Genomic DNA, 21786 nt, shown 5'->3' on the forward strand with positions numbered 1-21786 from the left:
GTGCTATGGCGTCTGCCAGGGCAATCCAGGGAAAAAGGGCATGAAATGATTGTCTGCTGTTGCTTTCCTGGAGGAAGGAATGACTGATGACATTTACCCAGAACCACTCGTGACAATGATTTTTGCCCCATCAGTCACTGGGGTCTCAACCCAGAATTCTAAGGGGCAGGGGAGACTGTGGGAACTATGGGATAGCTATGGAATAGCTAGCCACAGTGCAACGCTCCGGAAATCGACGCTAGCCTCGGACCATGGACGCACACCGCCGAATTAATGTGCTTAGTGTGGCCGCGTGCACTCGACTTTATACAATCTGTTTTATAAAACCGTTTTATGTAAAATCGGAATAATCCCGTAGTGTAGACGCACCCTTACTCTGAGTTACTTTACACCTGTGACAGTCCCATTTAGTTGGATGGGAATAGTCACATTAAGCACACGCAGAGATGTTTGCAGGATCAGGACCTTGGTTTATGTTTTGTTACTCAGTTCCATTTCTGCAAGATGGATCCTAGTTCCTTGAACTATGGGTAGATTCAGATGTGAACTTTATGGTTTGAGCCCAACTCTACTAAAAAAAACTGGGCAGTGCTGAACTCTAGAAAGATGCTCGCTGCAGAATTCTGGTGCATAATGGGAGGAAGAGCAAGCTGGAGTCATGGGAAAAGCTGGAAGAACACAGCAAAAGAAGATTCAGTGAATAAATTACTCACTGGAAAATGGTGAAATCCTATATTCACCGCATACTATTTGACCAGCTCTACTCATGGGGCCTTGACTGTGTAGAATTTTCCAGGTGTTGTCAAGTCTCCATCCAACTTGACGTGAGGTCGCTCTGTGACAAGCCATTCTGCCAACTTTTTGCGAGCAATAAGGTCTAAAGACCCACCTGAAGACTTAATATCTCAGTAATTTATTACTGGGCTTGAGGCTTCATCCAAATCGTTATACTTCACTTATAGCCGTCTTTTAGGCTGATGGAGGACTCTTATTCCGACTAGTGAAAACAGAGCTGTTCAGAACTGACCCTATGCCTCTCTTAAAAGAGTTGAAAGTTCACTATTTCAGAGCATGGATTTACACAGAGTGTGGGCTGGTTTGGAGATCAGGATCAAAGAGAGTCAAGAGAACTTTTCCCAAGAGAAAACACGTGGACAATAGAGTAATAAATTTACTATATTGGTAAATAATATCCTCTTATTGTGTTTGCCCATGTTGTCTATTTATTCATGACATGGTTGATGAATGTAAAGCTCTTCCAGAGTTTAGCCAAGAGGATTCATTTTTGTTCTGAGATTTCATGTTTAATGCAGACCATATCTATTAACTAGAGAGTTAGACTTTCGGAAAGACTTTCATAGCTTCCTACTCAGATTTGAACCTTAGCGTTCATAAACTGAGACGCTAGCATGAACCCTCTAAGCTTTTACCAGCTTAGATCTGATCTCGCTGCCACCAGCCAAGAATTTCCAGTGTCTTGGCTCACTCTGTTCTCCCCAAAATTTTCCCTGGGGACCCAAGACTCAGAGGCTCTGAGTCTTACCACAAAGGGAATAAACCATATCCCCCCCCCACCTCTCTCTCACCCAGGAATTTCCTCTCTGGGTAACCTGAGGTGACTGATGCAACCTCTTTACAATCACAATACCAAGAAAGCATGTCTCCTCTCTTCCACAAGAGACAAACCCAAAGACAAGGAAACAGAAAGATTCTATCTCTCTTCTCCCGGTGCTTCTTCCCGCCCTGGTGACACTAGGAGAGCTAGAACCAGAAGGCGCTTTTTCCCCTCCCCATGTCTCGTATCTAACCCACCAATTTCCGTGGCGATCCACTAAAAAAGAGAAATCAAACAGTCTTAAAAGCAACTTTTAATAAAAAGAACTTCGAATAACCGTTCTCTGTAACCTAGTTGTTTAAGATACAGGGCTTTCCTTATAGAAAATGTATAAAACAATAGAAAGGGTAAACAGCCTTACCCAAAAACAATACAATTAGAGTACTTATAGCCAAAATAACTAAAGACTCACCTAACCGTACACATGCAACACAGCAAAAACCAATTTACAAGCCATATACTTGCTACCTTAGTTCTTACACCTGGACAGAAGAAAAGAACAGATTGAAAATAGATCTCTCATTAGCTTGAGAGAGGCCAGACAGACACACCCCAAGACCAAGAAAAAAACCCCAAATTCCCTCCCTTAAGCTTTGAAAAATCCGGTTTCCTGATTGGTCCTCTTGTCAGGTGTTTGGTTCTCTTTGTTAACCCTTTACAGGTGAAAGAAACATTAACCCTTAGCTATCTGTTTATGACAAAGACAAACAAAAAATAATGTATTCCCTGGTTCTTTAAAACCGTTTTTTGTTACTGCAGTGATCTTAATATCTTTCTACATTGTTTAAAAAGAGAGAATTATTTATTGTTTCTAGTCCTTTAGCACTTAGAACTACAGCTGAGACCCCCGCATTGCGCCAGGCACTGTATGGTAGGTGCAGTCCCTGCACTAAAGAGGTTACAGGCGAAATATACAAGACATACAGTGAGTATCGTTATTATTCCTGCACATAGAGTTTAAGTGACCTGCCCACACAAGAAATCTGTGGTGCAGTAGGAAGCACAACCCAGCTCTCCTGCATCTTATGCCAGTCCCTTATTCAGAAGGGCACAGTATCAGCATATTGCAGCACTGTACTATTTATATGTGATTTGTAAGGGATACACAGTGAGTAACATGAATGTTCCCTCTGGGAATGACTGTGGGATGCTAGGCTGGACTCTACACTGGTAACCTGTAATTTAGATTGCCACTGCATTGGCCGTCACTCTGTATTTGGCCTTGACATGGAGAGAAGAGGGATAGAGCTGTCTTGGACATGCAGAGATAATCTGTAGCAGGTGCCAAGGGAAATGAGGTTGATGGGTGGATATCTAGCAAGAGAACTCACAGACCATAAAAGTTTTCCATGTACTTAAAGAAATAAACAGTACTGCTGACCCTTCATGAGTCTTGCCCCCAAAAATCATGAGATCGGTTGTACAGGCAACTTTACTTCTGGCATTTCCTAACTTTTGAGTGTTTGACTTTGCAACCATCACATTCTTCTAAAGTGACTTTTGGGATGTAATTATTATTAATAATAATTGATTCACAGGTGTCTAGGTAAGGTGATATGTATTTGCTGCTGCATTTACTTGATTTTTGGAAATCAGAAATAAACCATGCCCCTTTGGACAGACTAGTCCATATTTGTCAATTCCAGAGATTCATGTTTCTTCCTCTGAAGCAGTGGGTACTGGCCACAGTTCAAGATAGACTACTGAACCAGCTCCCTGGTCTGATGTGGAACGGCAATTCTTATCTAAGGTGTTCAGAAAGCCCTTGTTACTGAAGTTTCTGAGGATCTCACACTCTTAATTTCTCATAAATAAGGCTAAGATTTAGTCATGGTGTTTACTATACAAATACCCCTGACTAAAACTGAGCAGCTCCTGTGGCCTCGGGGTGCTACTGCTCTGGGAAGCCCTGGGACACTGCTGCTCTGGAGGGCCCCCAGGGGCTGACCGACAGCCCCTGCACTGCTCTGAGGCCCTGGGGACTGCTGCTTTAAAGGCCTCTCGGGCTTCCCCTGGGGCCTCTGCTGCTCCGGCAGCCGTCAAGGCCAGTGGCACTGGTTGTTGCTAGGGTTGTCTCGGGGCCAGCTGCCTGAGGTCACTCCAGCAGCCACCCTAGCGGCTGATCCCAGGGTCTGCTGCCCCAGCTGCCTCCTCAGTGGCTGGCCCTGGGGTCTGCTGCTCCAGCAGCCGCCTCTGTGGCTAACTCTGAGACCTCCCCAGCAGCTGGCCCCAGGGCACCCCTGGGTCAGCCACACTGGAAGCCATGGAGGTCCTGAAAAGTCACGGAATCTGTGACCTCCATGACAGACTCGCAGCCCTGCTCATAACACCCCTGTGAGATAGGAAAGTGCTACTCTCTTCCTTTTACAGAGGGGTAAACTGAGGCACAGAGAAGTTTAATGATTTGCTGAAGTCTGTAGTAGAGCAGGGATAGGAACAGGGTTTCCTGAGCGCCAGGCTAGCTCTCTAACTCCTAGACCATCCTTCGTCCTTATGTATCTAGCAAAACAAATATGTTGTGCTAGCAGGGGCTATATTTCATTGCTGGGTGAGGGGATTTCTGCAGGTAGGTCAGTTGAAGGTTCTAAAGCTCAGCAGGATTGAAGGTGCTTTAGAAATGTAAAGCATTATTAATAATAATAATTGATCACACAGCTCCACTTTTAATTTAAACAAGAAGGACTTTTATAATCTCTTCCACCTTCTGAGCCCTTCGAGCAATTTACCATTTGTCAAGAAGAATTAGTGGGAGATGTAGCTGCTGCTTCTTAGCAGTCCAGATTCAGGGACATCCCAAAGATGGATGGGAACGGAACAGAACTGAAATAAATCTCTCACATTCAAAGCTCTGAATTCCATTCTCTCAGTTTAATCATAAAGAGATTTATTCCAAGGCATTAAAATCCTGTTGTAGAGTCAGCAAAAGATGTTTGAAACCTGAAAGGTTTTCCTCAGTTTGTAATCTCAGACCCAACTGTGTAACTGCAGGCATTTGTTATACCTTGAAGTTACCACTCTAGATTCTGGTAATTCATTAGTCTTCAATACAATCAGTGTTTATTGTCTCTGTGTATTACTAAGCCCATGTATGCAGGGATTAATCTAACCTAACCAATATTTCCTACAAAAACAGAATATTAAAAGACATTAATGTTACAAAGTCAAACATACATTCAGAAGTCAGGAAAAGCCAGCATTGAAGTTGTTTGTTCTGAAACCTTTATTTATTTATTTATTTTTGCTGAAACGTAATAAATAAATTAAAATTCAGACTGAGGCTGAGACTCAACAGTTGAAAATTTCAGCCAAATGGTTGAAGTCGGATTGTTATAAGCAGTTAAAAACTGGCGCTTATAGTTAGATGTGTCAGGCAACCTTAACTACAGGGTTTGCTCTGCATTCAGCAGTAGTAATGCAACATAATATAGAATATATTGATTATTTGTATTGCAGTAGTGCCTAGGAACTGTAGTCATGGACCAGAATCCTATTGTTCTAGGCACCTTGCAAACACACAGCAAAAAGATGGTCTCCACCCCAAAGACCTCACAGTCCAAGTGATATACTATATAGCCTTCACAACATATAATCATATAATACCTCTTTTTTCTATTTCTCTTTGGCCGTTCCACATAAAAGCACACCCCTCCCTGCATCACTGACCCTATCTCTGATCAGAGGTGAAAGTAAGCAGGTACGGGCCGGTACGGAGGACCAGTAAGAAAAGCAGACTGCCTGAGGGAGGGAAGCCTGCCCCCTGAATAAATATGTTTAAACTCAGTGTTCCCTGAGTGTTCAGTCTTGGGGTTAGGAGTGGTTTTGCATCCCTTGTTAACTTCACTCACAGTAGCTGGAGTGTGGTTTGGCATGGCAGGGCAGTCTTGCCCCTCTGATGAGGGATCATCTCCAAACTAATCATACACACAATACAACATTTGGCTGCACAGCTTAATCAAAGCTAATAAACAGGTGAGGAGAACTCACTGTCACATTGGTTCTCGTCTCCTCCTCCTCCTCCTCAGCCAGCGAGACAAGCTCTGCATCTTCTCCCGCCTCCCTGCAGAGTTTCTCCTTCTAGGCTCTAGCTGCGTAGGGACACTGCTGAGGCCTTGCTGCTGCTCTGAATAACAATTAATAACTCAGCTGTTCTTCTGCAGTTCAGCCCAGGGTTAGAAGCTGTTCTGGTATCCTTGTTAATTTCACTCCATTGTTGTTGTCGGGGAGGTGTGTGTACCATGGCAGGGGCATTTCTTTTCTGCCCCCAGGTATGAGGGATCTCCTATACACAAAAACACTAACAAATCAGAACCATTTCCAAGTTCAATCTATCCCATTCCCTCCCCAGGAGTATGTTGTGATGTCCCAACTGTTTGTAAGTCCTTTTTGAAAGTTAGAACTGTGCAGGAAACAGCTGCATTTAACTGTACTATGCGGAGGCAGGCTTCTCCTCCCTCAACCAGTCCCCTACTCCTGCGCAACCAGATGAACCGCGGCTGCCTCAGGCCAAGCTGCGAACACGCCTATGTTCCCACCTAGCTGGAGGAGAGGAAACATGATGAAATAAAATGTGACAATAGTTTTCACTTTTTCAGTCTATTTCATAGTAAAGTTTTATTACAGACAGTCCTAGGTATCAGTAGATTGTACTTATTTTCTATCTATGTCATTTACGAAGGATCCATAAAGTATAGAGAGTGGATTGCTTCCAATGGACCATATGGGTAAAATGAAATTACTTTCACCTTGCCAACCAGGTACAGACCTTGCATACTGGCAGGTCTGGGGTTGATTTAAAGTCCTGTCCTAGCTGTCAGCTGAATCAGCCCTTTAATCTGATTTATAAGCGGCACTTAAAGCCCCACCTCTTCGCATAGACAGTGCCTTTCATGGTTGATGCCGCCTCCCTCACAGATCCTGGAGTACAGCAATCCTTTAAGTTACTTTCGCCACTGCCACGAATTTACAATTTCCACCACCCAGAGGCAGCAGCAGAAAAGGTCGATAGAATGAGAGAGCGTGAAAGACAAGAATATAATAGATATATTTAATAATACACGTGCAAGGTCATGCATTAGATTATACAGAACTATTGTTATAAGCTGGAAGGCACAGTTGGAGTAACAGAGGGGAGAAGGACTCGGAGTATTGGTTGATCACAGGATGTTTGACGAGCAATGTGATATGTTGTGAACAAAATAATTGTTCCTGGATGCATCGGAAGTATTTCAGCCAGAGATTAAGGTGTTACATTATCAAGGCATGGTGAGACCTTATCCTAGAATAGATATGTCATCTTGTCTCATGTTTAAGAGATAATTCAAACTGGAACAGTCAGAGAGGGACTTAGGATGTCGAGGATGGAAAACTTCTTATGAAAGGAGGCTGAAAGAGCTCTGCTGTTTAGCACTGACCAAAGAGGTGAGGGATATGATTGCTCTACTATAAAAAAATAGAGGAATAATATCAGGAGAGGGAGAGGAATTATTTTAAGCTCTTATTACCAATTTGACTACAAAATAAATGGATATTAAACTGCCATCAGAACGTAGACTTGCAAAAATTAAGATGATTTCTAACCCATCAGAGATAATAGCTGCAAACAGCCAACCAAGGAGTAGTGGGGCAAAAGACATATCTGGTTTCAACTAATCTTAATAAGTTGTATGAGGGATGTATAATGGATAGCCAATTTCGATTTAATGGCTTTGACACATCAGAAATATGCCCAATGGCCTATGATGCGATGTTAGATGGGGTGATCGAGTTACTACAGAGAATTCTTTCCTGGGTGTCTGACTGGTGAGTCTTGCCCACATGCTCAGGGTTTAACTGATCACCATATTTGGGGTCAGGAAGGAATTTTCCTCCAGGGTAGATTGGCAGAAGCCCTGGTGGTTTTTCACCTTCCCCTGCAGCGTGGGGCACATGTCACTTGCTGGAAGGTTCTCTACACCTTGAAGTCTTTAAACCAAGATTTGAGGACTTCAATGGCTCAGACACAGGTTTAATACAGGAGTGAGTGGGTGCGATTCTGTGGGCTGCGTTGTGCAGGAGGTCAGAGTAGATGAGCATAATGGTCCCTTCTGACCTTAAAGTCTATGATTCTATGATCATGCCTGTGCATTTCTTTTCTTTGTACAGAGCATCTCCTTTTAATGATAACTTCACCACTGAACACCTCTGTGTGGCGCTGAATCCTGGCCCCAAGCCCTCTGCCCATACACAGGGGTTGTTCACCATAGCAGTCATGGAAGGCAGGGACTCCTGGCAATACCCCCTTCTGACCCAACACCTCCCACATTTGAGGCAGTGCCGGCTTCCCCAGATATAAAGGAGGTGATGGCCGCTTTGCACCACCACATCCTCCCTTCCTGGCAGGCTTTTCCCCTCAGAGGGCCTCTGTCTGGGAATGAGTTTTGCTGCCAGTTTTGAAAATTTGCCATCTCTGCCCCGTTCAGAGACACTCAGCTTTTGATCTCATTCCCAGCTGTGCACCTGAGGGACCTCTGTGGCCTACCATGCCCTAGCTATGGCCCATAACCGTTCCACACAGCTCACTTGGGAACAGAGGCATGTGGTCAAAGGAACAGACACAACATGGCTTGGTCACATGTGCCCATCACACAGGTAGACTAGAGCCTGCTGCTTGCCCTGCCCTGTGCCATGAGGGGCGATGCTTTGTGGGAGCTGGCTACTGAAGAATTGGCTTTAACCACTGGGGTCTGTGGAGTTGGCAAGTGCTGGCTGGAATTGGCAGGTAGACCACTTTATTTCACGGGGCAAGTTGGACAGCAAAGGAGCAAGTGGAGTGTCCCAGCACAGCCGCGCACACAATGCATGAACCAAGACCTTTGGAAGGAAACCGGGCGGCAAGGGGGGGGTCCAGTGATGGCAGTAGCCGTCTGGTCTATCTCCTGAAGAGTTTTCTAATAGCATCAGAGAAGGCTGCGCACACTTCACTGAGAGTCCTGAAAGTGTTTATGGGATGATCTGTGGGGAGCAGTTTCTTCATTTGGACAATTCTCACAGTTCTGTATGGGCAGGGACTAGGACGGTAGGACCCAGCAGCTGCTGCTGTTTCACCGAGTCCACAGAGGAGTATGGAGCAGGTGGGCAGTTCAGGATGGGGCCAGTTGGTTAGGAAAACACAAAGGGGATAACTGGGTGAAATTCTCTGGCCTGTTTTCTGCAGGAGGCCAGACTGAATGATGTAAGAGTCACTCCTGGCCTTACAATCGATGGATGCCTGAAACACATCCAAACCGACATCTGTTTCCAGAACCAGAGGCAAAAGGAAGTTGTCTTAAAAGTTCTGAACTGTTCAGAACAGGTTTTTTTCCCCCCTCCCTTGTGCCTTCTGACTGCGAACACAAGCACAAAGTGTGGCATTGCCACAAGAAATGGCACCCTGAGAGTGGGTCAAATCCTGAAGTCCATGCTCTGCTTTTACCCAGCCCTGCTGCATGAATCCATGGCACTCCTCTTTACCTGCCAGACACAGATTCCTCTGCTGGAGTAATGCAGATGGGGCCCTCTAGAGCACTGGGTCTTGGAGTCAACACCCACTGAGATACACAAAGACTGTTCAGACCTCCCCAAGCTGCTATTATTTCAGACTGTCTGCAAATTCAGGCAGACATCACTGCATTGGTTACACTTGGATCACATTTTCAAGCTCTTCTTTACAGCCAGGAGGGTTGGGAACTGAAAACTGAGACCCTGGTCTACACTAGAAAAATGATATTGGTATAACCAGCTAGGCTAGGGGTGTGATTCATTACTGATCTAGTTTTACCAGTATAAGCCCTAGTGTGGACACATGGCCACCTGAACAAATGTGCCTTACATACATAGGTGCTGGCTCCATGGGTGCTCCAGAATGCTAAGCACCCACCAGCAGCCCCCTTATCAACATATCTCCCTCCTCCCAAGTGCCTCCTGCCCCTTAGTGGCCCCCACCGATCAGCTCCTTCCCCTCCCTGCCAGTGCCTCCTGCCTGTTGCAAAAGAGCTGTTTCATGGCATCAGGAGGTGCTGGGGGAGGAGGGAGGGCGAGGGCACAGCTTGTTATGGAGAGGGGGCAGAACTGGGCGGGGAAGAGGCAGGGATGGGGCAAGACGAGGCATGGTAGAGGAGGAGCAGGGGTGGGAAGCAGGGTGGGGTATTGGGGAAAGGGGTGGAGTGGGGGAGGGGCCTGGGAGGACCCTGGGGAGAGCACCTCCCAGCAGATTAGAAACTCGGTGCCTGTGCTTTTATACCCATATAACTATGTCTACACTAAAGAGGATTGGCTGCTTTAGCAGTATAATTCAAATGACAAAACTAGCTAATGTAGACAACCCCTGACATTCTGATGTAATCACATGGCTCCAGGAGCTTGGGCCCTAGGCATGGGCCTATAGTTCTATGTCTTAATCCAGTCCTGCCTTACTGAAGTCATTGGGAGTTTTAACTGAGTCAGGATCTGAGTAAAAACCAAAGGAGGACATCAGGGCTTGGCCCAAAATTTCCAGGTTTGACTGGAAGTGGGAAGCACCATCATTCTCAGGAGAGATCCTGTTCTTGGATGATTTACAGTCCAGCTTTGCTGAAGAGGGGTCAGATTCTGAAATCCCTCCTCATGTTGAACAGTGCCTTACTCAGGAAGTGCCCCACTGAAGTCAATAGGACTATGCGTGGAGTGAGGTATTATTCAGCATGAGCAATCCAATTAGTTCAAAATGAATTTGACCTTTGAACCCTTTAGAGTGTTTACCTGTCGTAGGTAGACATGATTACTGATGGCTCAGGACAGGAGCTCTGGAGAATAGATGCTGTGGCACCTGATTGGTACCTAATCCTTCTTTTGCAATGTGATGGATATTGCAGAGTTTGGAGACGATGAGTGGCAGCAGCAGCAGAACTGGTTAGTATTCCTCTTCGTCTAAGACGCCAGGTGTCCTTTATCAGCTCCCTCACCAAAAACACCCACAGTCAAGGCAGTAGAAGACAACTGCCTCAAGCTATCATGTACGAAGGCAAGGCTCTGCCAACAAAACTAGCACCATCCACGATGTAATGTTAGACCTGACTTCGCCTGCATTACCTATTAGAGCTCAGCTGGTCCCCACAGGCCACTCACTAGAATGCATACCAGGCAAGATCCCAGAAAAAGGTAAAAGCCAGAAGAAAAGAGGAGGCGGAGTCGTGCCTCAGCTTCAGAAGCCAGAGCCCAGCAATACATCCACAAGGTCTGCATGGATAAGGACAAGTTCTTAGGACAGATCTTCGGGTACAGACCACTCAGGGGACCTGCCCTGCAGTATGGAGCTGAAATCTCCCAGCTTTGTTGCTCCTGGTGACTCCAACATCCCTATAGATAATATCAAGGACACCATAGCATCCAAATTCCCACAGTCTCCGGTGCATACACTGTATCCCAGCACTAAGGGGGTTAAGTGTAAGAATTCATCATACTGGAAATTAGTTCATCATAAATCTCTTTGTTACAACTCCTGGCATGTCCCAGTAAGCTATAAGGCGGGGCGAAGCAAACAAAGAAAAAAGAAGTGTTGCTGCTGCTAGGTTTTATTGTCTCCCTAAGCATCTGGCACATTTTCTCAGGAACCAGCCCTGAAAAGTTTTGATCTGGGGAAAGCAAGTCAAAACAAAAGAAATCCTTGATGAGTGCTCGCGGTTTGCTCTAGCAGCTGCAAGGAGAGAATCAGCCGGTGGAGGGTTTAGTTCAGAACAAAGCAAGTATTTCATTCCATGCCTGGGAATCCACCAAACGGAGAGAACATCCCAATCCCCACCCCACCTAGGAACTTTATAATTTTTATTTATTAGTTGTAATGCAACAGTACCTAGAGGCCCTAACTGAATTGGGATCCAGTTGTGTTAGTGACTCTACAATTGCATAGCACAAGTCCCTCCCGGCCCTGAAGAATTTCTAGTCTGAATAGATAAGACAGAGAAAAGCTGGCGACATCAGTATTATCCTGTTTTTACAGCAGGAGGACTGGATGCACAGAGCGACGAAGGTCGCCCGGGAAATCCATAGCCGAGTGGGGAATTGGACAAAAGCAGAACTTGGGCTCAGATCTGTAGAATAATCTGGCCCTGAAAGTGAACGTTTCTGGAAGTGTTGCCAACTCTTGTGATGTTATCGTGAGTCTTGTAACATTTGGGGTGAAAGCCTGACCCCATTCAAATCAATGGCAAAAATCCCCTTGACTTCAGTGGGATCAGGATTTTATCCTTGGGGTTTTCCTGAAAGCCCCAGCTCCTGGAAGCAATTGATCATCTGACAACCTCAGCTTTCATTTTGTTTGAGAAAAGCAAGTTTCTAGCCTTCCTGGTTGCAGAGACTTGAAAACATGAAGTGAGCACACTTTCAAGGCTCAGAAACTAGGAGGCAAAGAAAAAGAACTCATTTATTTCTTTTAAAAATCTCATGATTTATAAGCCAATCTCATGATTATTTTGGTCCTGACTCATGATTTTGAATGCTTGGGATATGTGATACTGTTTGAATGACAGGAAGCAGCAGTGCAGACACCCCAGTCCTCTCCTGCTCTCTACTTGTCTTCAGGCAGCAGGGGCAGCTCCAGGCCCCAGCATGCCAAGCGCATGCTTGGAGCGGCAAGCAGTGGGGGGGTGCTCTGTCAGCACCGTGAAAGCAGCGGGCAGGCTGCCCTCGACGGCTTGCCTGCGGAGGGTCCACTGGTCCCATGGGACCAGCGGACCGTCCGCAGGCAAGCCGCCGAAGGCAGCCTGCCTGCCGTGCTTGGGGTGGCAAAATTCCTATAGCCGCCCCTGTCAGGTAGCTAAGGTTTGTACCTTGGTTTGAAGATGTACAAGTGCTACTCCCCCCCTGACAGTTTCCCTTCTGACAGCAGTCCCTCCAGTATGTTTTCATCTCCCCCCATTATTTTACAGATACCACGTGGCATCTGCTACTTTCAGGGTCTCTCCTCTTATTAGTGTCCTTTTAGAAGCAACAGATTTTAATAAACTTCTGCACCTCACAGTTATGATTAGAAAAGTGACTGTAAAAAGCTTTTTATTCACCGTAAATAATCTCTGAGGCCCAGACATTTAGACGTTGCTCCACTCAGCATCACAGTGCCTAACTGATTTAGGGGCCTAAATCTTATTTTTAAAGGGGGTTTAGGCACTTGGGCATTTACATTCCATTGACAGTTGAGGGATTTAAATTCCTAAATGCCTAGAACCCTTTTGTAAATGAGATTTAGGCTCCAAAAGCAGTTAACACCTAATTAGCTTTAAAAATCTGGGCCCATGTGCCTTTATTGTAGCGTTATGAAAACATCCTATAACTTTACAAGCCCAGTGTTGAATGAGACTTATGTCCTAGGCACATGATCTCGGACTGCTAGACCCAGTCATCCAGTTAATAAAGCTCTAGGTGCATCGCGGATCGAGTCTTACTGCAGTCCTGCAACATTTCACTCATTTCAAGGCAGCTTTTAAAATACTTCCTCTTCTGATGCAGGATTTTACAGTGTCTCCCAACACAGCATTTGAAATCTCTCTCTCTCTCTTTCTCTTTATGATCCCTCATTGAAACTGTCACAGCTTAACAGCCCTGCTTCCATGTGCTCAACATATACAGTAATTCATTGACGACCTTTGCTCCTGCTAGCACTGCAGAGCCACAAAAGCTGCACAAAAGGGAACCAGATCCTGTTCTTGTTCATGCACCATACACAAAACCGTCTGCCAGGTTCGGAGCATAGGACTTTTGTCAGCAGCATGATATAAGAGGCAGAAAGAACTCAGCTAGTTTTTCATATGGCCAGGCTGAGGGCCAAATGCTTCCTGCCCTAGCTGAAATTCCAACAGATGCCATTAGAATCCTCCAGCTTGTTTATATTAGGATTCTTCTCTCTTTGTTTCTACTTATAGGAACTATAGGGCTGGGACCAGTAGAGCTAACAAGATCTCTTGCTCTGTTCCTTGTGCTAGTTGCCCAATGAAACCTGTAGGATTGGAACCAGGTGAAAAATTTCAGCTGAAAGTATTGGGTAAAATCGTGGCCTCATCAAAGTCTATTTGATCCCTTATTTCCAGTAAGAGTGATGCACAAGGACTGGGGTAAAGGAGTCTCTACTTCCCCTGCAAAGAACAGGGCACAATGCTCAAGAGGCTGCTGGGAGGAGAGGCTAGCCAGGGCTTGCTCACTACGGGCCTGATTCTTGTGTGTACGGCTACCAAATTATTATTATTTACTGGGTCTATTAGGGTAGTGCCAACTGAGAATAGGACCCCACTGTGCTTGGCACTGTACAGACCTGCAATAAGAGACAGTGCCTGCCCGAGGAGTTTACAATCTAAATAGATAAGACAGGTCCAGGGCAGGGGAAAGGGAAAATGCAATGACTGAAGTCATATTAGTGCTGTAAGCTTTTGGTTTTGTTGTTTAAATTCTTTCCGTGGTCTATATAGGAGGGGATTAGCTAGATGGAAAGACAAAGAAAAGGAAGAGGTTGGAGACAAAGAGGAAGGGGGTGGGAGGCGTTGGGGAGAATAGCCAATCAGCACAGGGGAGAGAATCTTTAATGTGAAAGCTGCAGAAGGTCGTGGTTCCCTGCTAGAACTGCTCTCTGCAGCTGCTGTGTCAGCTCCAGCCTCTGGTTGGCTCCCCCACTGCAGTTTCTTTCCCAAGGGTCCCATTGCTGGAAGAGGGGTTGTTGCAGGATTGCTAGTGCACTTGGGACAGGGGGGCAGCATCTCACCTGCACAGTCCTGGGTCTGAATTAGAATGGCTGCATTTTGCAACTTTGCACATATATGGATGTCTACACAAAAACGTAGGGCAGTTGGGACAGAAGCTCTGTGTTGCCAAGGAAGTGTGGCCTACTGATCAAGTGACATGTGCTGTCCCTCACCATATGTTGCAGTCAGCACTAGCCTGATGCATACGGTGCTTCTATAGTAAGGAGAGGTTATAAGTAACCTGCCCTCAGACACTTTGGCTTTTGTATTTGATATACAGAGGGTACCTCTCTGCTCCCACACTATTTCATGCACTGCATGCTGGTTAACAACATGAGAGGACTCCATGTTTTTCAAATGAAACTGACTCTTTATTAAGAGAATTATTTTGCTGCAAGTGGCGCTAGCATTACAGCCATGTACACACAGACTGACTTGCTGGAGTCTCCTCCAAATGCTTCCCTACTGGAACCTGTGCTCCTCCCTCCGAGTTCAGGCAGGCTGCTACAGACAGCATGATTAGAAACGTTAGGTCAGAGGAGGATTTAACAGTAAGTTTTACACCCTGGAAGTTAGGAAAAGGATAATCATCTCGTGAGTTGCAAAGTGAGCTCATGTGAGATGAGCCTTACTCAGAGTGGACAAATGTGGATTCCTACAGAGTCACTACAAAATATTGAGCTGCCTTTTTTCTGGCTTAACGGAATCCAGAGTGTGACTCAAGAGTAGACAAGCTAACGAGCAGCAGTGGCCTGGTGATCTTGCCTCTAGTTCTTTACCTTTCATACTCCACTGGCGTCTCAAAGTGCTTCAATTGTGACAAGCAAAGTGCTAGATTTGCAGTGACTTGTCCAGCAAGACATGGCAGCCATTGTGTTTTCAGCCAAAAAAGGCCTGTCAAGTTGCATGAAACAAGACATTTTAAACGCACTTTTAAATCAGCAGCCAGTGATGGAGTGTTTTGAATCTGGGCCTGGAATGGGTTTTCAGATCCATATTTTCTTTCCCCTCTACCTTCCACTGGTGGCAGCTGCTGCTCCACATCAGGGCCATGAGGCATCACGAGGGTTAAGATGCAATATGAAACATGAACAGAGGCACAACTTCAAGCTGAAACAGGCCTAGCAGGCTCAGCTGGAGCCATCATCAAGCCTACCGGGCAGGTGCCCCCTTGGAAACTAAATCTCCTTTGAAATGGCCTGTTAGACACCACTTGGAAATTCATATTCTCTGCAGGAAGGGGATGGAGATTGGGGGTGGGGAATAAGGTCTGTGCACTGATATCAGCGTGGAGTGTATGTAAGAAAAGCAGAGGAAATGCTGCCAACATAATCAGAGTTAGTGAAAACGTAGGGTGTGTGTATCGCGGTGGTAGTGACGGTGGGGGAATAACTGCTTCAGGAATCATTAGCATGACCTGAACAGCCTCCCTGTGAATGAGGCTAATTTTCTATCTAGTCTACTTGGAATGTTACTTATCTGCAATGAGGAGACACCTCTTACTCTTGAGATAACACTGATCTCTGGGAGGATACTGAACATTTAACACCTCTGACACCACGTCTACACTACCTGATTAATTCGAATTTGTTTAAACCGATTTTATAAAACCGATTTTATAAAATCGATTTAGTGCGTCCACACTAGGATCCTTAAATCGAGTGTGTGCGTCCATGGTCCAAGGCTAGCGTCGATTTCAGGAGCGGTGCACTGTGGGTAGCTGTTCCACAGCTATCCCATAGTTCCCACTTCCTGGTTGAGAGCCCAGTGCCTGATGGGGCAAAAAACATTGTCCCGGTGGTGCTGGGTACAGCCTCACCCCTCCCTTTGTGAAAGCAGCAGCAACCATTTCGCGCCTTTTTTCCTGGGTGAAGAGAGCAAACGCCATAGCACAGCAAGCATGGACCCTGCTGAGACCATGGACCCTGCTGAGATCAGTAACGCAATCATGCAAGTTGTAAACACCTCGCGCACTCTCGTGCTGTCTATGCTGAGCCATGAACTGCAAATTCAGGAGAGGGGATGAGGAGAGGAGGAGGAGGAGGAGGCAGCTACGGCAGCGCACCGACAAGAGCGATGACGATGACGACATGGAGACTGAATTCTCCCTAACCGCGGGACCCAGCATTTTGGAGCTACTGCTGGTAATGGGGCAGCTTCTACCCATTGAACGCCCGAGTTTTTGGGCACGGGAAACAAGCACAGACTGGTGGGACCGCATAGTTTTGCAGGTGTGGGACGATTCCCAGTGGCTGCAAAACTTTCGCATGCGTAAGAGCACTTTCTTTGAACTTTGTGACTTGCTTTCCCCTGCCCTGAAACGCCATAATACTAAGATGAGAGCAGCCCTCACAGTGGAGAAGCGAGTGGCAATAGCCCTCTGGAAGCTTGCAACTCCAGACAGCTACCGGTCAGTCGGGAATCAATTTGGAGTGGGAAAATCTACTGTGGGGGCTGCTGTGATGCAAGTAGCCAAAGCAATCGTTAAGCTGCTGCTACGAAAGTTTGTGACTCTGGAAACGTGCAGGTCATAGTGGATGGCTTTGCTGCAATGGGATTCCCTAACTGTGGAGGGGCCATAGATGGAACCCATATCCCTATCTTGGCCCCAGAGCACCAGGGCACCCAGTACGTGAACCGCAAGGGGTACTTTTCCATGGTGCTGCAAGCACTGGTGGATCACAAGGGATGTTTCACCAGCATCCACGTGGGATGGCCAGGAAGGGTTCATGACGCTCGCGTCTTCAGAAACACAACTCTCTTTAAACGGCTGCAGCAAGGAAATTACTTCCCAGACCAGAAAATAACAGTTGGCGATGTTGAGATGCCTGTCGTTATCCTGGGTGACCCAGCCTACCCCTTGATGCCATGGCTCATGAAGCCATACACAGGCAGCTTGGACAGTGGTCAGGAGCTGTTAACTACAGGCTGAGCAAGTGCAGGATGGTGGTAGAGTGTGCATTTGGCCGTTTAAAGGGTCGCTTCCGATCATTACTTACTCGCTCAGACCTCAGCCAAAAGAATGTCCCCATTGCTATTGCTGCTTGCTGTGTGCTCCACAATCTCTGTGAGAGTAAGGGGGAGACCTTTCTGGCGGGTGGGAGGCTGAGGCAAATCACCTGGCCGCTGACTACGAGCAGCCAGACACCAGGGCGATTAGAAAGAGCACCCCCTTTTTGTGGGGGGGGAAAAAAAAAAAAAAAAAAAAAAAAAAAAAAAAAAAAAAAAAAAAAAAAACAAAAAAAAAAAAAAAAAAAAAAAAAAAAAAAAACCAGGAGGCGGTGCGCATCAGAGAAGCCTGAAAAGTAGTTTCAGCACGGGCCAGGGTACGGTGTGACTGCAGTGCTTGTTTCCCTTGATGAACACTCCCGCCTCTATTGACTCCCTCTAAGCAACCACCCTCCCCTTTACTTACAGCTTGCTGAAGGAAATAAAGTCAGTATATTTTTAAAATCATTTATTCTGTATTAAAAGTCATTTGGTATTGCTTAAAAATCATGAATTCTTTCTTAAAAGTCATTCCCTGTAAGAAACCCACCTCCCCCTTTGGATGTATTCTTGATTAAAAAGTAATTATAAAAAGAGGCACAGAATTCTAGGTATCCCTGCATGGTGTGGTTTGGGAGGAGGATCGGAGGAAAGGAAAAGCCATTAAGCACATTTCAGCTTAATGTCAGCCTTTTGGTTGGGCTGTCCATGGGGGAGGAGTGGGCTGGTGCAGAAATCCTTCCCCCACGCGTTCTAACACGTCTGGGTGAGGGAGATATGGAACGTGGGAGCTTTGAGGGTGGTTAAACATGGGCTGCAGTGGCACTCTGTAACCCGCTGCTGTTCCTGAACATCCACCATGCGCCTGAGGATCTCAGTTTGATCACGCAGCAGCTCCAGCGTTGCATCACGCCACGCTGATCTTCCTGCCTACACCTCTGATCTTCCTGCCTGTCTTCCTGTCGCCACTCTCTTCTTCCTCCCCACCTCTCATCTCGAGCGTCTCTCCTATCCTCCCGGTCACTGGCATCTTTCCTGTATTTTGCTATCACTTCCTTCCAATCATTCTGATGAGCTCTGTCACTGTGGCTTACTTCCATGATTTCTGAAAAACATTCATCTCGAGTTCTCTTTCTCCTCCGCCTTTTAGCTAGCCTTCCTGATGGGGTAGGAGTACAGAAAAGTGCGCAGCTGCATGGGGGAGGGAAGACAGGGAGAGAAGTATGTAAAAGATACATTTTACAGAACAATGATTGTACTCTTCACAGTGAATAAAACTATGCACCTTACATAGCACATGTGATTTCACTACAAGGTCGAATTTTGCATCTTTTAATACTGAGTGCCTGTTGTCCTCGTGAGCACACTGCAGACGCAGGACCGGTCCTGGAATCATAATTCAGCTTCCATGGGCATGGTAAGGCTTTATGTTTGACTTCTCCAGGGTTTATATCCACAGTGACCTATGATCCTGTTCCTTTTCAGAGGAACCAGCAAACCAACCCCCGGTCTTTCCACTCCTCCCCAGCGCATGGCTGCTATCCCGTAAGCTAGTTGTTATTCATCTTCCTCCTTCCCCCCCCCCCCCAAAGCGTGGCTGGTAGCTGGAAAGAAGATTCCTGCTCGCCGAGAAGCCAGCAGCCTTCCCAGCCTTCCCTCCCCCACGGGCCAGCACAGTACTGGGAAATCCGCCATGCTGCCGCCCCTAAGCCCAAAAATTCCCTGAATTTCCCTCGTTACAAGAATGATATAGACTCTGGTGAGAATTAACAGCGGAAGATGCAGACGTATGTTCTGAATGCGAGCAGTCCTGGCCCACGCAGCTGTGCTTTGTGAAGCAACGATTCCGAATTACGTGATGCATATGCCTGGAGGGACGCTGGGGAAAGTCCTCGTCGCCAATGGGGGACCGGATAAGGCCGCCTTCCCAAATCTACTGAAAAGGCTTTTTGAGTACTGTAGCTGGGAAATCGATGCTCATGGAGAATTTCTTGGGAGGCCTTCCCTTCACCCCATCCCCAGACATGTTAACGAACTTTTCCTGTAAACTGTACTGAAGCTGCGCATGAATGACAACCCCTGCTTGCAATCATCATTAAAAAGCGCTTGTTTTAAACCATGATTGATACTTACAAATGTACACTCACCAGAGGTTCTTCCATGGCTTCATTGTCTGGATAGTGGCTTGGGTGGGGCTGGGAGTTTAATTCTGTGCTCTCAAAAAGCTCCTGGCTGCTGTGGGTAATTGAGAGCTGTGTGCTATCAGCAATCTCTTCTCCTCTTCGTCTCGTCATCTTCTCCCCTCACAGAATCCTCAGCCACGGTTGATATTACAACCCTGACCTCTGAATCCACGGCCAGGGTGCGGGTACTGTTGCGCAGGCACCCAAATTGCATGCAGCTCAGCATAGAAGCGGCATGTTTTCGGACCTGCTCCAGACCTTCCGTTTGCCTCTCTGGTTTTCTGGTATGCCTGCCTCAGCTCTTTCACTTTATTCTGCACTGCACTGAGTCCTCCTGTGTCCTTTTGCAATCATAGACTTTGAAATTCTTTCAAATATTTTCTCATTTCGTCTTGACGAACGGAGTTCTGTAAGCACTGAATCTCACCCCAGATAGCGATCAGATCCAGTACCTCTTGTGTGGTCCATGCTGGAGCTCTTTTCTTTCTCAGGAGACTGCATTGTTACCTGTGCTGTTGAGCCCTGCGTGGTCACTGTGCTGATCAGAGCTCCACGCTGGCCAAACAGGAAATAGAATTTAAAAGTCCGCGGGGCTTTTCCTGTTTACCTGGCCAGTGCATCGGAGTTCTGACTGCTGACCAGAGTTGGTCAGTGGTGCTCTGTGGGATACCTCCCGGAGGCTAGTAACTTCGATTTCCGTCCACACTACCATAATTCCGATGTAGTAAAATCGATTTTAGGGTAACTCCTGTGGTTTTGATGGAGTACAGAAATCGATTTAAAGAGCCCTTTAAATCGATTTACAGGGCGGTGTAGTGTGGACTTGTGCAGTGTTAAATCGATTTAATGCTGTTTAAATCAATTTAACTGCGTAGTGTAGACGGGGCCTGAGGTTAGAAATAGGCCCGAAAGTTGGCTTTATGCACCAGTGTTGCTGCCCAGCATTCAAAAATCAGGAGCCAGGCCCCCAAAATAATGAGATTTTTTTTAAATATAAAAATAACAATACATTTGGGTTCATTTTCATAAATTAATAGATTTTAAGGCCAAAATGGAACCATTCTGATCACCTACTCTGACCCCCTATATACCACAGCCCATAGTCCTCCTAGGAATTAATTTCTGCTTCAAATCCAATAGCTGTGGCTGAACTAGAGAATATCTTTTAGAAAAATATCCAGTCTTGATTTAAAGATTTCCAGTGATGGAGATTCCACCACGTCCCTTGATAAATGATTTCAAAGGTTAATTTCCCCTGTTATAAATGTGTAGCTTGTTTCTAGTCTGAATTTGTCTAGCTTCGGATCCAGCCATTGGATAGTTACACCTTTGTCTGCTAGATCGAAGGTTCTCTATTATCAAATTTCTGTTCCCCATGTAGATACTTATTGACCATGATCAAATCACCCCTTAACCTTCTCTTTGATAAGATAAATAGATTAAGCTCACTGTGTCTTTCACTATAAGGCACAGAATTCAGTCCTTTAATCATTCTTGTTGCTCTTTTCTGAACCCTCTCCAATTTCCTTTCCAGTGCCTGTCACACTCGTGCCAAATACAGAGGTAACATAACCCCTATATTCGTTCTTGAGATTCCCATTTATACATCCAAGGATCACATTAGCCTTTTTGGCCACAGCATCGCTCTGGGAGCTCATGTTCACCTGATTATCCACATGATCCCCAAGTCTTTTTCAAAAAATCACTGCTTCCCAGGATACGGTCCTCATCCTGTAAGTATGGCCTACATTCTTTGGTCCTAATGTATCACTTTTTTACATTTGGCTATTTTGAAATGGATATTGTTTGCTTGTGCCCAGCTTACCAAGTGATCCATACTGCAGTGTATCCATGACCTGTCCCATTCATTATTTACCACTCTCCCGATCTTTTTGTCGTCTGCAAGCTTTATCAGTAATGATTTTATGTTTTTGTCCAGGTCATGATAAAAAAGTTAAATAGGATAGGGCCAAGAACTGGTCCATGCAGGACCCCACTAGAAACACACCTGTTCGATCGTGATTCTGTGGTTTTTACAATTACACAGAATCATAGAATATTAGGATTGGAAGAAACCTCAGGAGGTCATCTAGTCCAATCTTCTGCTCAAAGCGGGACCAACCCCAGCTAAATCACCCCAGACAGGGCTTTGTCAAGCCGGGCCTTAAAAACCTCTAAAGATGGAGATTCCACCACCTTCCTAGGTAACCCAACTCAGTGCTTCACCACCCTCCTAGTGAAATAGTGTTTCCTAATATCCAACCTAGACCTCCCACTGCAA

Source organism: Chelonoidis abingdonii, chromosome 1 (genome assembly GCF_003597395.2).
Source record: "Chelonoidis abingdonii isolate Lonesome George chromosome 1, CheloAbing_2.0, whole genome shotgun sequence".
In the NCBI taxonomy this organism is placed as follows: domain Eukaryota; kingdom Metazoa; phylum Chordata; order Testudines; family Testudinidae; genus Chelonoidis; species Chelonoidis abingdonii.